We start from the raw sequence: 13,376 nt of genomic DNA, 5'->3' as shown, positions 1-13,376 counted from the left end.
TATTATTGGAGAGCCCTTCTTTGTCTACAGCCATTCAGCATCGTTCACACCGTCTTAAGCCCCACCCAAGGGTTGATCTGTGCGTTCTGTACTAACTTGCCAGCTACTTCCAGACATCTAAGTGAGAGAGAACAGCTCACTGAACATTACTCACCCTAGCAGAGCTGGTTAGGCTGTTACAGTATGTTATCCAGTGCGTTGGTGACTGCAACTGTGCTGTCAGATTGTCCATTCGTAAATTCAGAGCGTTTCGTGTTCAGAGCGCACACTGGACGCTCTGGCCAATAAGTAGGGTTGTTCCGAAAGCTCTGACCTCACAACGACAGTCAAGCACCCAAGCTAACTGGCTAACATTGGCTAGCTACTTCCAGGTACATAATGAGAGAACACCCCACTTTGACCATTTTACTCCCCCTAGCAGAGCTGGTTAGGCAGTTTTCATTCTATCCAGAGTGTTGGTGACTGTAACAGTTGAATTACGCTTTGTTGCCGATGTTTACTGACAACGGACATATTCAACAGATGTTGAGAGTTAAAAAATTAATCAGTTATTCTGCGCTCTGGCACGCTAAAATTAGAGTATTTTGTTAAGAAATGTAGCGTAAACAATTAATGCATTAATCTGCAGGTACCTAACCAACCAGGTTCTATGGCTATAACTAGTCAAGCAAATGCATCTGAGATACGATGAATAAGATCATACACATAACGTTAGCTAGCGACCCAGCCAGCTAACGTTAGCTAGCTAACAGTACACTTGAAATGAAACCACTTTCTGTCAAAATTAGAAACGTGTAATATCTGAAAATGTAGCCAGCTAGACTATCTTACCAGTATACATCATGGTTGGACGCGTCTCCTGTCTGATACCATGCACGATGTAATCCGGGCTGGTGTTTTCCTCCATCTCCTTATCTATCATTCTCGAATTCCACTGATTTCAAAACTTGGTCCTCCAGAAAGTGGAGAGCATACACATAACGTTAGATAGCTAACAGTTCACATTTAACTTGACATTAGGTTTATGCAGTTTTACTATACAATACATAAAAAAAGCAGCGTTTGACACAATTGCCTAGACATACTGACCAGCTCCAATAGACAGACACGTGCTATATGGCAGACCAATTCAAACTCATCTCTCGGCATGTCCAGCCTACTCATTATCTCAGCCAATCATGACTAGCGGGAAGGTTGCTCACTTTTTCTGTGGCTAAACCAGCTAGGGTCGTAATTTAACAATTTTATTCGTATTTACAGATAGCATACACGTTTGATATTAAGGCACATGAAAGTTCACATGTTCGAGAAGAAAAAAACGCATTTTGATAAAAAAAAAAAAAAATTACATTCAAACCGCTCTCCTGTGAAGTTGTGACTTGCGACATTTGCCTAGTTTCCTGAATCGTGTCACAAAAGTAGTGCACTGGGCCTTTACTAGTCCCGTATTAGTGGACTGACATAGCCTTCTGTAGCACAGCCCAAAACAATTGTACAGAGCCATAATATATCTTAGTTTATTGCATAAATCGTGCATGCAGTGGATTGCAATCATGGTGAGGTAAAATAAACCAGTCCAGTGTAATGAATTAAAGTATAGGCTAATCCAAGTGTAGGATTTGGCACAATGTAAATGGAGAAAAAGGCTACAATGTGGTCAGCGGCAGATCAAAATAATGTCAGAAAGTCTCCAGGTGAACGGAGGAGTTGTCCATGGTGATGCCATTCAAGGTACTGTATTTACCCTGTTCGTAATGAGCATGGGACAGTTGCATTTTGGCTTCTGCTCAGATGGATGAAGCCAGCAGGGAACACATGCAGCATACAGACATCACCGGCAAGTGCAATTTTTTTTTTTAGATGAGGGAGTGCAAAAAGTATGTAAATTACATCATCATTTCCTCAATCAAAGTTTGTACCGACAGATGTAGCCTATTGAATAGCTTATCATGGCTCTTCAACCCTGTTCTTGGAGTAATACCGTCACTCCAACCCTAGTTGTAACTAACCCGATTCATCTTATAAACCAGCTAATTATTAGAATCAGATGCGCTAGATTAGGGTTGGAACAGGGTTGGATCGCCCTGTTATAAAATAAACTACCGGTCAAAGATTTTAGAACACCTACTCATTCAAGGGTTTTTCTTTATTTTTTACTATTTTCTACATTGTAGAATAATAGTGAAGACATCAAAACTATGAAATAACACATATGGAATCATGTAGTAACTAAAAAGTGTTAAACAAATCAAAATATTGGAAGGACCGACGCCAGAGACGAGAATCAGGTACGGGGAGTTGACATTTAATTAGGAACAGACAAAGAGCAAGGCAGAAACAGCGGCAGCCTACGGATAGACAATGACAAACGACAATCAATGCAGCAGCGGGGAACAGAGATGGGGAACTGAGAAATATGGGGGAGGTAATAAACAGGTGATTGAGTCCAGGTGAGTCCAATAATCGCTGATGCACGTGATGGGGGAAAGCAGGTGTGCGTAATGATGGTAGCAGGGGTGCGCAATGCTGGGGAACCTGGTGCGCTTGAGTGCCAGGGGGGAAGAGCGGGAGCAGGCTTGACAAATATATTTTATATTAGAGATTCTTCAAATAGCCACCCGTTGCCTTGATGGCAGCTTTTCACACTCTTGGCATTCTCTAGACCAGCTTCATGAGCTAGTCACCTGGAATGCATTTCAATTAACAGGTGTGCATTCTTAAAAGTTAATTTGTGGAATTTCTTAATGCGTTTGAGCCAATCAGTTGTGTTGTCGCAACGTACGGGGGGGGGGGGGGGTATACAGAAGATAACCCTATTTGGTAATGGACCAAGTCCATAATATGGCAAGAATAGCTCAAATAAGCAAAGAGAAACGACAGTCCATCATTACTTTAAGACATGAGGGTCAGTCAATACGGAACATTTGAAGAACTTTGAAAGTTACTTACAAGTGCAGTCTCAAAAATCATCAAGCGCTATGATGAAACTGGCTCTCATGAGGACCACCACAGGAAAGGAAGACCCAGAGTTACCTCTGCTGCAGAGGATAAGTTCATTACAGTTACCATCCTCAGAAATTGTAACCCAAATAAATGCTTCACAGAGTTCAAGTAACAGACACATCTCAACATCAACTGTTCAGAGGAGACTGCGTGAATCAGGCATTCATGGTCAAATTGCTGCAAAGAAACCACTACTAAAGGAAGCCAATAATAATAAGAAACTTGCTTACATGAGTAATGGACATTAGACTGGTGGAAATCAGATTTTTGGTTCCAACCGCTGTGTCTTTGTGAGGCGCAGAGTAGGTGAACAGATGATCTCTGCATGGGTGGTTCCCGCCGTGAAGCATGGAGGAGGTGTGATGGTGTGGGGGTGCTTTGCTGGTGACACTGAACCAGCATGGCTACCACATTATTCTGCAGCGATACGCCATCCCATCTGGTTTGCAATTAGTGGGACTATTATTTGTTTTTCAACACGACAATGACCCAAAACACACGTCCAGGCTGTGTAAGGGCTAATTGACCAAGAAGGAGAGTGATGGAGTGCTGCATCAGATGACCCGGCCTCCACAATCACCTGACCTCAACCGAATTGAGATAGTTTTGGATGAGTTGGACCGCAGGGTGAAGGAAAAGCAGCCAACAAGTGCTCAGCAAATGTGCGAACTCCTTCATGACAGTTGGAAATGCATTCCGCATGAAGCTGGTTGAGAGAATGCTAAGAGTGTGCAAAGCTGTCATCAAGGCAAAGGGTGGCTACTTTGAAGAATCTAAAATCTTTTTTGATTTGTTTAACAAATGTTTGGTTACTACATGATTCCAGATGTGTTATTTCATAGTGTTGGTGTGTTCACTATTATTCTACAATGTAGAAAATAGTAGAAATAAAGAAAAACTCTTGAATGAGTGGGTGTGTCCAAACGTTTGACTGGTATTGTATGTAAATGTGATATATTTCAGTTTTACATTTTTATTTATTTATTTGCAAACATTTATAAAAGCCTGTTATTGCTATGTCATTATGGGGTACTGTTTGTAGATTGATGAGGGGGGGGGAACTATTCAATCAATTTCAGAATAAGGCTGTAAGGTAACAAAATGTGAAAAAAGTGAATGGGTCTGAATACTTTCCGAATGCACTGTATACATTTAGATCTTTAATTACTGTTTCATTAGCGAATTAGAGCAGATGATGTTAAGAAACTATTAGCCTTTTTTGTATTTTGTTTCAATCAAAGCACATACAGTGGTTCCTCCTTTAAATCTTGTGTCATACTGCAGCACACCTTGTGGGCTGCTGCAGAATTCTATGGCGCGTTATTTAATTGTCAGCCCTTTTTCCATTAATGCTAGTTAGTACTAGTTTGACCACCAGAGGGCATCTTTGAGAAGCATTTGATAGTCTTCAATATTGGCATTACTAGAGAATTTAAAATCTTTTTTGTAAGAACATAGTGTATGGGATTGATTTTAAGAAAAGTAGCTTAATTAATTTGATGAATATTATGGTGTTTCTATTCCAATAAAAAATAAAAAATAAACCCTCAGGGTTTCTTTTAGGATGGATCGGAAAATATGGCACTGTACAATGTGACGGTCGGGAGTAGGCTACAGTACTAAGAGCATAAGAGGATTGGAGGATTCAAAATTAATATCTAAGGGGCATTTTTCGTCAGGGCAAATTCTGATTTGTGAGAGATTAATATTTAAGGGGCTTTCATATAATTCTAAATTAATTAATAATATTAATAATAATCACTTTGTTTAAAGAATAACAATATTTTGGAGATCAATTTGTTTTCATTTAATCTAGAGTGAGCGAGAAAAAGGCCGTTATTGAACATGGGGTGAGACATTCTCACTAATTTGTAAATAAAGCCAGTTTGTTATTTAGAATGATTTATTTCTGTTTTTAGAGGGAGAGAACCCAAAAGCCACCTCACGGGTCTCCCGGTGGGGACTGGCACGGGTATCAAACCAGCATCTGTAGCAACGCAGTTTGCACTGCGATGCAGTGTCTTAGACCGCTTCGCCACTCGGGAGGTCCCATCTACACATTTTTTAATGCTGATCAATTGCCTTGCACAAAGTATCAAAATACAGAGAGGTGTTGGTAAGCGTATATTGTCCTCCCATAATGGGCTATTATAATACTGTACATGGTGTCCAGGTCAGATAACCAAAACATTTATTTATTAAAGACAATCAGAAAGAATGTTGGTACTTATTTATTTTGATCCAAAGCCATGAATGAGTGAGTCACTCAGCTTTATGTAGGTGCCGATGCTATATGACTGTGCTACGCTTGTGAAAAACAGGGTTAATAATAATACTTTCCCCCCCCCTCCACATATTAAAGGTTCTAATTGATCATGTTTTTTTTAATCAATTAGTATATTTGAGTTTAACCACAATATTTGTTGTATTATTTAGTCTGTTATTTTCTGGTGGATTAAACTGAAATTGCAACTAATACAGCCTACCAAACCTAACTAAGAAATACATTTGATGATAGAATTCTCTCCCTAACCGCCTTCTGGGCAAGTCTATTGTCCTCCTAATATCCCTGCTAATAGCCATAATGGCGTTGTACAACGTGACCGTGTGTGTTTGAAAGAGCATTTTCCAGTGAGCAACTGTCACGTCTGCTCCCGCTCTTCCCCTCCCCCTGGCGCTTGAGGGCGCCAGAATGCCTTGCATCACTCACTCCTGCCATCCATCACGTACACCTGCCTTTCCTCGTCACGCGCATCAGCGTTATTGGACTCACCTGGACTCTCTTATTACCTGTTCATTTCCTCCCCTATATGTGTCAGTTCCCCAGCTCTGTTCCCCGCTTCTGCATTGATTGTTTTTCTGTTTGCTAAGCTGTTTATGTCTCGTTCCATGTCCGTTATTTATTAAATGTTACTCCCCGTACCTGCTTCGTCTCTCCAGCGTCATCCTTGTGATAGATCGTGACAGAATGCAGAAGACATCACACGAAGCATCGGAGAGTACTGGCGTTCTGGTTGGTATAGTGGCATCGGCTCTGGGTCAACACCGATGGAACCGGGGGTGCCTAGCCTGCTCGTCGGACTTCCACGCCCTAGCAGGCTCGAGAGGTTTCCTTGCCCCGGTTGGTTCGGAGGGCGCCCATCCCACGTCGGGCCTCAGCTGGATCGTCAGTTCTTGTCTGCCCAGCCTGTCCAGGAGTTTTTTGTTTGTTTGTTTTTTGTTTTGTCGGTGACGTCGGGGGTGGATTCTGCCTCCGATGGAACCGGGGGTGCCTAAGCCAGCCCGTCGAGCTTTCATGCCCTGGCTGGCTCGAGAGGTTTCATTGCCTCGGTTGGCTCGGTGGCTTCCCATCCCACGTCACAATCCACCGGATCATCGGGTTTCCTCAGCGGGATCGACAGGCGTCTGGACTCAGCCGGATCGTCAGGCTCCCATGCCTCAGCCGGCTCGCCAGGCTCTCACGCTCCAGCCGGTTCGTCGGGCTTCCACGCCTCAACCGGCTTGCCCAGCGCCCATGTCTCGGCCGGTTTGCCCAGGTGGGACGCCGGGTGGCGTCCCTAGTGGGGGGGTACTGTCACGTCTGCTCCCGCTCTTCCCCTCCCCCTGGCGCTTGAGGGCGCCAGAATGCCTTGCATCACTCACTCCTGCCATCCATCACGTACACCTGCCTTTCCTCGTCACGCGCATCAGCGTTATTGGACTCACCTGGACTCTCTTATTACCTGTTCATTTCCTCCCCTATATGTGTCAGTTCCCCAGCTCTGTTCCCCGCTTCTGCATTGATTGTTTTTCTGTTTGCTAAGCTGTTTATGTCTCGTTCCATGTCCGTTATTTATTAAATGTTACTCCCCGTACCTGCTTCGTCTCTCCAGCGTCATCCTTGTGATAGATCGTGACAGCAACAATTTGTTTACCTTCATTAGCCTACTTTGTTCCAATATTTCTGTCATTCAGTGATATTTATTCCCATAGTAATTCGTTATGGATCCATAACTAAATAAACATCTGCATTTTGAAAGACTATTTTTATAATTATTTTATTAACGAACGCATAAAGATGCTGATGAAGAAATACAATACTGTACAGTATATGCTTTATCTGATATTTTGCGGTTGCATGAGGTCGCCCACACGCACTTTAAACATTTGCATAATAAAGCATTTAAATAATTTTGAAAATAGAAGCCGCCTGCATTTGTTTATTAGCTTACTGTGCAGTCTGACAAGGTAACATAGCCTACAGTACATACTGTAGTAAACATTGTAAAGTGCCTAATTCCTTACATACGGGAGGCCATGTCCAGACTTTCTCAGTGACCTCAAGTACTCATTAACTCTTTCTTTAATGCTTTTTCGGGTTGCATCAGTCATGGACAGAAACTTATGAGAGACAGTATTAATGATGAACACCCAGAGGTTCACTGGTAAGCCACATTTGCCTCGGGATCCATCCCAGTTGGTATTCTGTGTCCACTCGTGGTATCTCTCTTCGGTTACACATTCTTGGAATAGCAGAACAGCATAACGGTCCGGAAGGCCCTTGCTGTGCCTGGTGAGCAGTTGGTCAAGTTCTGTTGTCAGAAGAGGAATGGAGATGTCAGGGTGAACCGACGACCTGACGAACCCACCAGGTATGTTGACTCTGCCTGTCGGAGGAGTTCCAAAGCTCACAGGTGTGCCTGGCATGGATTGTGACTCCATCTCGTTTCTTGCCCTCTTCAATGTGTCATTCTCCGCCTGATTCTCTGTCAATGACGAGTGACTCTCTGCCAATACTGCCTGGCTCTGGACCAATGCATCAGCTGTTGCCCGTACCTCTGCCCTCAGATGTTTCTCTTCTGCTGTTCTGCCTTCAGTGACTCGATCTCGGTCTTCAAAGTTTGAATCTGAATCATGTGCACTTTCATCAGATGAGCAGAATGGTCCTGCCCTGAGCCCCCATCGATTACAGTGGCCTATGATAGAAACGATAGATCAATTAAGAATTAACAGTGACTCCAACACACAAATGCTGCATACACATTATAAGAATCTAGCAAAACTAACGGCTTTCTTGGCAACCATGCATTTTTTCAGTACAGCCCGTTGTCCAGCCATTTGTCCACTGATCTCCACGGATGGTTATCAACATGATTGTACAGTATGCACTGCAAAAACACATTCACGTTTTTAGTACACAATTATTATAATTTGTTCATTAATTTTATAATTTTTTTATTTTATTTAAATTTTTATTACACAGTATGCCTACACATTGATAGGCTATATACATTTATTTTTTAAATGCACTGATACCAAAATACCTTTTAGTTTTGGTGATCCTCTCAGCTCCGACTCATTTTCAAAGTCCTCTTGAAAATCCTAACCCTGGAATAGGTAGCACCATAGAAAGAAGCTGGCTTGATGAAAACGATGTCCATTTCGCCTGTTCTCTTTGGTCGTAATGTCATCGAATACATTGCAAGTTGGGGGATGTTCACCCCTACAGATCGGGCTACACCTGCTACAGTACTATGGGAACACTTGTGAAAAACAAATGAAATCAAATCAAATTTTATTAGTCACATACACATGGTTAGCAGATGTTAATGCGAGTGTAGCGAAATGCTTGTGCTTCTAGTTCCGACAATGCAGTAATAACCAACAAGTAATCTAACCTAACAATTCCACAACTACTACCTTATACACACACACAAGTGTAAAGGGATAAAGAATATGTACATAAAGATATATGAATGAGTGGTGGTACAGAACGGCATGGCAGATGCAGTAGATGGTATAGAGTACGGTATATACATATGAGATGAGTACTGTAGGGTATGTAAACATAAAGTGGCATAGTTTAAAGTGGCTAGTGGTACATGTATTACATAAAGATGGCAAGATGCAGTAGATGATATAGAGTACAGTATATACATATGAGATGGGTAATGTAGGGTATGTAAACATTATATTAAGTGGCATTGTTTAAAGTGGCTAGTGGTACATTTTTACATAATTTCCATCAATTCCCATTTTTAAAGTGGCTGGAGTTGAGTCAGTATGTTGGCAGCGGCCGCTAAATGTTAGTGGTGGCTGTTTAACAGTCTGATGGCCTTGAGATAGAAGCTGTTTTTCAGTCTCTCGGTCCCTGCTTTGATGCACCTGTACTGACCTCGCCTTCTGGATGATAGCGGGGTGAACAGGCAGTGGCTTGGGTGGTTGTTGTCCTTGATGATCTTTATGGCCTTCCTGTGACATCGGGTGGTGTAGGTGTCCTGGAGGGCAGGTAGTTTGCCCCCGGTGATGCGTTCTGCAGACCTCACTACCCTCTGGAGAGCCTTACGGTTGTGGGCGGAGCAGTTGCCGTACCAGGCGGTGATACAGCCCGACAGGATGCTCTCGATTGTGCATCTGTAGAAGTTTGTGAGTGCTTTTGGTGACAAGCCGAATTTCTTCAGCCTCCTGAGGTTGAAGAGGCGCTGCTGCGCCTTCTTCACAACGCTGTCTGTGTGGGTGGACCAATTCAGTTTGTCCGTGATGTGTACACCGAGGAACTTAAAACTTTCCACCTTCTCCACTACTGACCCGTCGATGTGGATAGGGGGGTGCTCCCTCTGCTGTTTCCTGAAGTCCACAATCATCTCCTTTGTTTTGTTGACGTTGAGTGTGAGGTTATTATCCTGACACCACACTCCGAGGGCCCTCACCTCCTCCCTGTAGGCCGTCTCGTCGTTGTTGGTAATCAAGCCTACCACTGTAGTGTCATCCGCAAACTTGATGATTGAGTTGGAGGCGTGCATGGCCACGCAGTCGTGGGTGAACAGGGAGTACAGGAGAGGGCTCAGAACGCACCCTTGTGGGGCCCCAGTGTTGAGGATCAGCGGGGTGGAGATGTTGTTACCTACCCTCACCACCTGGGGGTGGCCCGTCAGGAAGTCCAGGACCCAGTTGCACAGGGCGGGGTCGAGACCCAGGGTCTCGAGCTTGATGACGAGTTTGGAGGGTACTATGGTGTTAAATGCTGAGCTGTAATCGATGAACAGCATTCTCACATGGGTATTCCTCTTGTCCAGATGGGTTAGGGCAGTGTGCAGTGTGGTTGCGATTGCGTCGTCTGTGGACCTATTGGGTCGGTAAGCAAATTGGAGTGGGTCTAGGGTGTCCGGTAGGGTGGAGGTGATATGGTCCTTGACTAGTCTCTCAAAGCACTTCATGATGACGGAAGTGAGTGCTACGGGGCGGTAGTCGTTTAGCTCAGTTACCTTAGCTTTCTTGGGAACAGGAACAATGGTGGCCCTCTTGAAGCATGTGGGAACAGCAGACTGGGATAAGGATTGATTGAATATGTCCGTAAACACACCAGCCAGCTGGTCTGCGCATGCTCTGAGGACGCGGCTGGGAATGCCGTCTGGGCCTGCAGCCTTGCGAGGGTTAACACGTTTAAATGTTTTACTCACCTCGGCTGCAGTGAAGGAGAGCCCGCAGGTTTTGGTAGGGGGCCGTGTCAGTGGCACTGTATTGTCCTCAAAGCGGGCAAAAAAGTTGTTTAGCCTGTCTGGGAGCAAGACATCCTGGTCCGCGACGGGGCTGGTTTTCTTTTTGTAATCCGTGATTGACTGTAGACCCTGCCACATACCTCTTGTGTCTGAGCTGTTGAATTGCGACTCGATTTTGTCTCTGTACTGGGACTTAGCCTGTTTGATTGCCTTGCGGAGAGAATAGCTACACTGTTTGTATTCGGTCATGCTTCCGGTCACCTTGCCCTGGTTAAAAGCAGTGGTTCGCGCTTTCAGTTTCACGCGAATGCTGCCGTCAATCCACGGTTTCTGGTTTGGGAATGTTTTAATCGTTGCTGTGGGTACGACATCGTCAATGCACTTCCTAATGAACTCGCTCACCGAATCAGCATATTCGTCAATATTGTTGTTGGACGCAATGCGGAACATATTCCAATCCGCGTGATCGAAGCAGTCTTGAAGCGTGGATTCAGATTGGTCGGACCAGCGTTGAACAGACCTGAGCGCGGGAGCTTGTTGTTTTAGTTTCTGTTTGTAGGCTGGAATCAACAAAATGGAGTCGTGGTCAGCTTTTCCGAAAGGGGGGCGGGGGAGGGCCTTATATGCGTCGCGGAAATTAGTATAACAATGATCTAGGGTTTTTCCAGCCCTGGTAGCACAATCGATATGCTGATAGAATTTAGGGAGTTTTGTTTTTAGATTAGCCTTGTTAAAATCCCCAGCTACGATGAATGCAGCCTCAGGGTGTGTGGTTTCCAGTTTACAAAGAGTCAGATAAAGTTCGTTCAGGGCCATCGATGTGTCTGCTTGGGGGGGAATATATACGGCTGTGATTATGATTGAAGAGAATTCCCTTGGTAGATAATGCGGTCAACATTTGATTGTGAGGAGTTCTAGATCAGGTGAACAGAATGACTTGAGTTCCTGTGTGTTGTTATGATGATCACACCACGTCTCGTTAATCATAAGGCATACCCCCCCGCCCCTCTTCTTACCAGAAAGATGTTTGTTTCTGTCGGCGCGATGCATGAAGAAACCAGCTGGCTGCACCGACTCCGTTAGCGTCTCTTGAGTTAGCCATGTTTCCGTGAAGCAGAGCACGTTGCAATCCCTGATGTCTCTCTGGAATGCTACCCGTGCTCGGATTTCATCAACCTTATTGTCAAGAGACTGGACATTGGCGAGTAGTATGCTAGGGAGTGGAGCGCGATGTGCCCGTCTCCGAAGCCTGACCACGAGACCGCCTCGTTTGCCCCTTTTACGGCGTCGCACAGGGTCGCCGGCTGGGATCAGATCCAATGTATTGGGTGGAAGGCAAAACACTGGATCCGTTTCGGGAAAGTCATATTCCTGGTAGGAACGATGATGAGTTGACGTTAATCGTATATTCAGTAGTTCCTCCCGACTGTATGTAATGAAACCTAAGATTACCTGGGGTACCGATGTAAGAAATAACACATAAAAAAACAAAATACTGCATATTTTCCAAGGAACGCGAAGCGAGGCGGCCATCTCTTTTCGGCGCCGGAAGAAAACCTGTTTTCAAAATGCCTCCAGACATCCATCACTACTGTAAATAAAAACACAGCTTAGATTTTGTTTAGATCCTGTTTGTATTCTTTATTGTAGCCACAATGTTACAAATCATTTGTATCTACCTTTCCAATTACATTTAGTTTAGGATTTACAAATGTGCGCTTTTCATGTAATTTTTCATTAAATCCAGTTCGGAATTAAGTATAACTTTTGACTGACGCCTTTAGTGAGAGGTCTAATGTTCTAATATTGGATCATTTCTGCCCTCCGAATTCATATATAAGGGGCATTTTTCACGCCATTATTAGTTACATTGTTTTAGTTTGAACAGGTACTAAGAACAGCGGGAACGTTTTCCTAGTCAGCGCCATTATTAATGCAATGCCCCTTAAAGTGTTGCTCCCCCTTCCTCGTCCTCCCTTCCCCATGGGCTAGGTCCGTATTCTGTGCGCTGCTCTGCGGCCCATCCCGTGCCTCCTGCCCTCGTGTCTTGAATCTTGTGCGCCTACCACTATCTCAGTGAATAAAGCTGGAGAACTGCAAGGCAATCGCATTGTGCGCCATTCGGGAGCCATGACCAATATGACTAATATTTATTGTCCTGCTAGAAACGTTGTGTAAAGTGATTGAGAAAAAGGCCATTCTTGAACATGGGGTGAGACATTGTTACTAATTTGTAAATAAAGCCAGTTTAATATTGAGAACTATTTATTTCTGTTTTTAAAGGGAGAGAAATCAAAAGCCTATCATCACCTCATGGGTCTCCCGGTCGTGCCGGCACAGGTATTGCAGATTGCACTGGATGCAGTGTCTTAGAACACCGAGCCACTCGGGCAGTGTGCAACATGGTCCGGAGTAGGCTACAGTACTACAGTAAGAGCAAAATAATCCTAACATTTCCACACCCTAATTGTAGTCTAAGTTTCTCTTAGAATAAAAACCTTAGTGTAACAACAGTTTTACTAAGTAATACTGACGAGTAGTAACAAAAAAAGAAGTGTCCGTTAGAGACACAGTAGTGCCTTGGGACCCAAAAACATAATCAGATCTCTAACTCCCCCATGCGCTGGTCTGGAGTAATGAATTAGTGACGCAGGGTACTGTACTAAAGCACAAATTACCTCTATGTCCCGCAGCATAATCGCACAACTTTTAGTTGAGCAACCACTGTATCTTGTATGGTGGCTCTGAGTTTTGGCAAATTATATTTTTGGGGGGACTTTCAGCTCTATCTAACAATCCTAAAATCTCATTAGAAATTAGGTGTTTTTGGTGTAACAGTAATGTTATAGGCTTGCTATGCTACAGTGTATTGCCAAAAACCGCTCAATAACTTCA

This window comes from Salvelinus alpinus, chromosome 32, assembly GCF_045679555.1.
Source record: "Salvelinus alpinus chromosome 32, SLU_Salpinus.1, whole genome shotgun sequence".
Classification (NCBI taxonomy): Eukaryota; Metazoa; Chordata; class Actinopteri; order Salmoniformes; family Salmonidae; genus Salvelinus; species Salvelinus alpinus.
Note: the sequence above shows the minus strand (reverse complement) of the source record.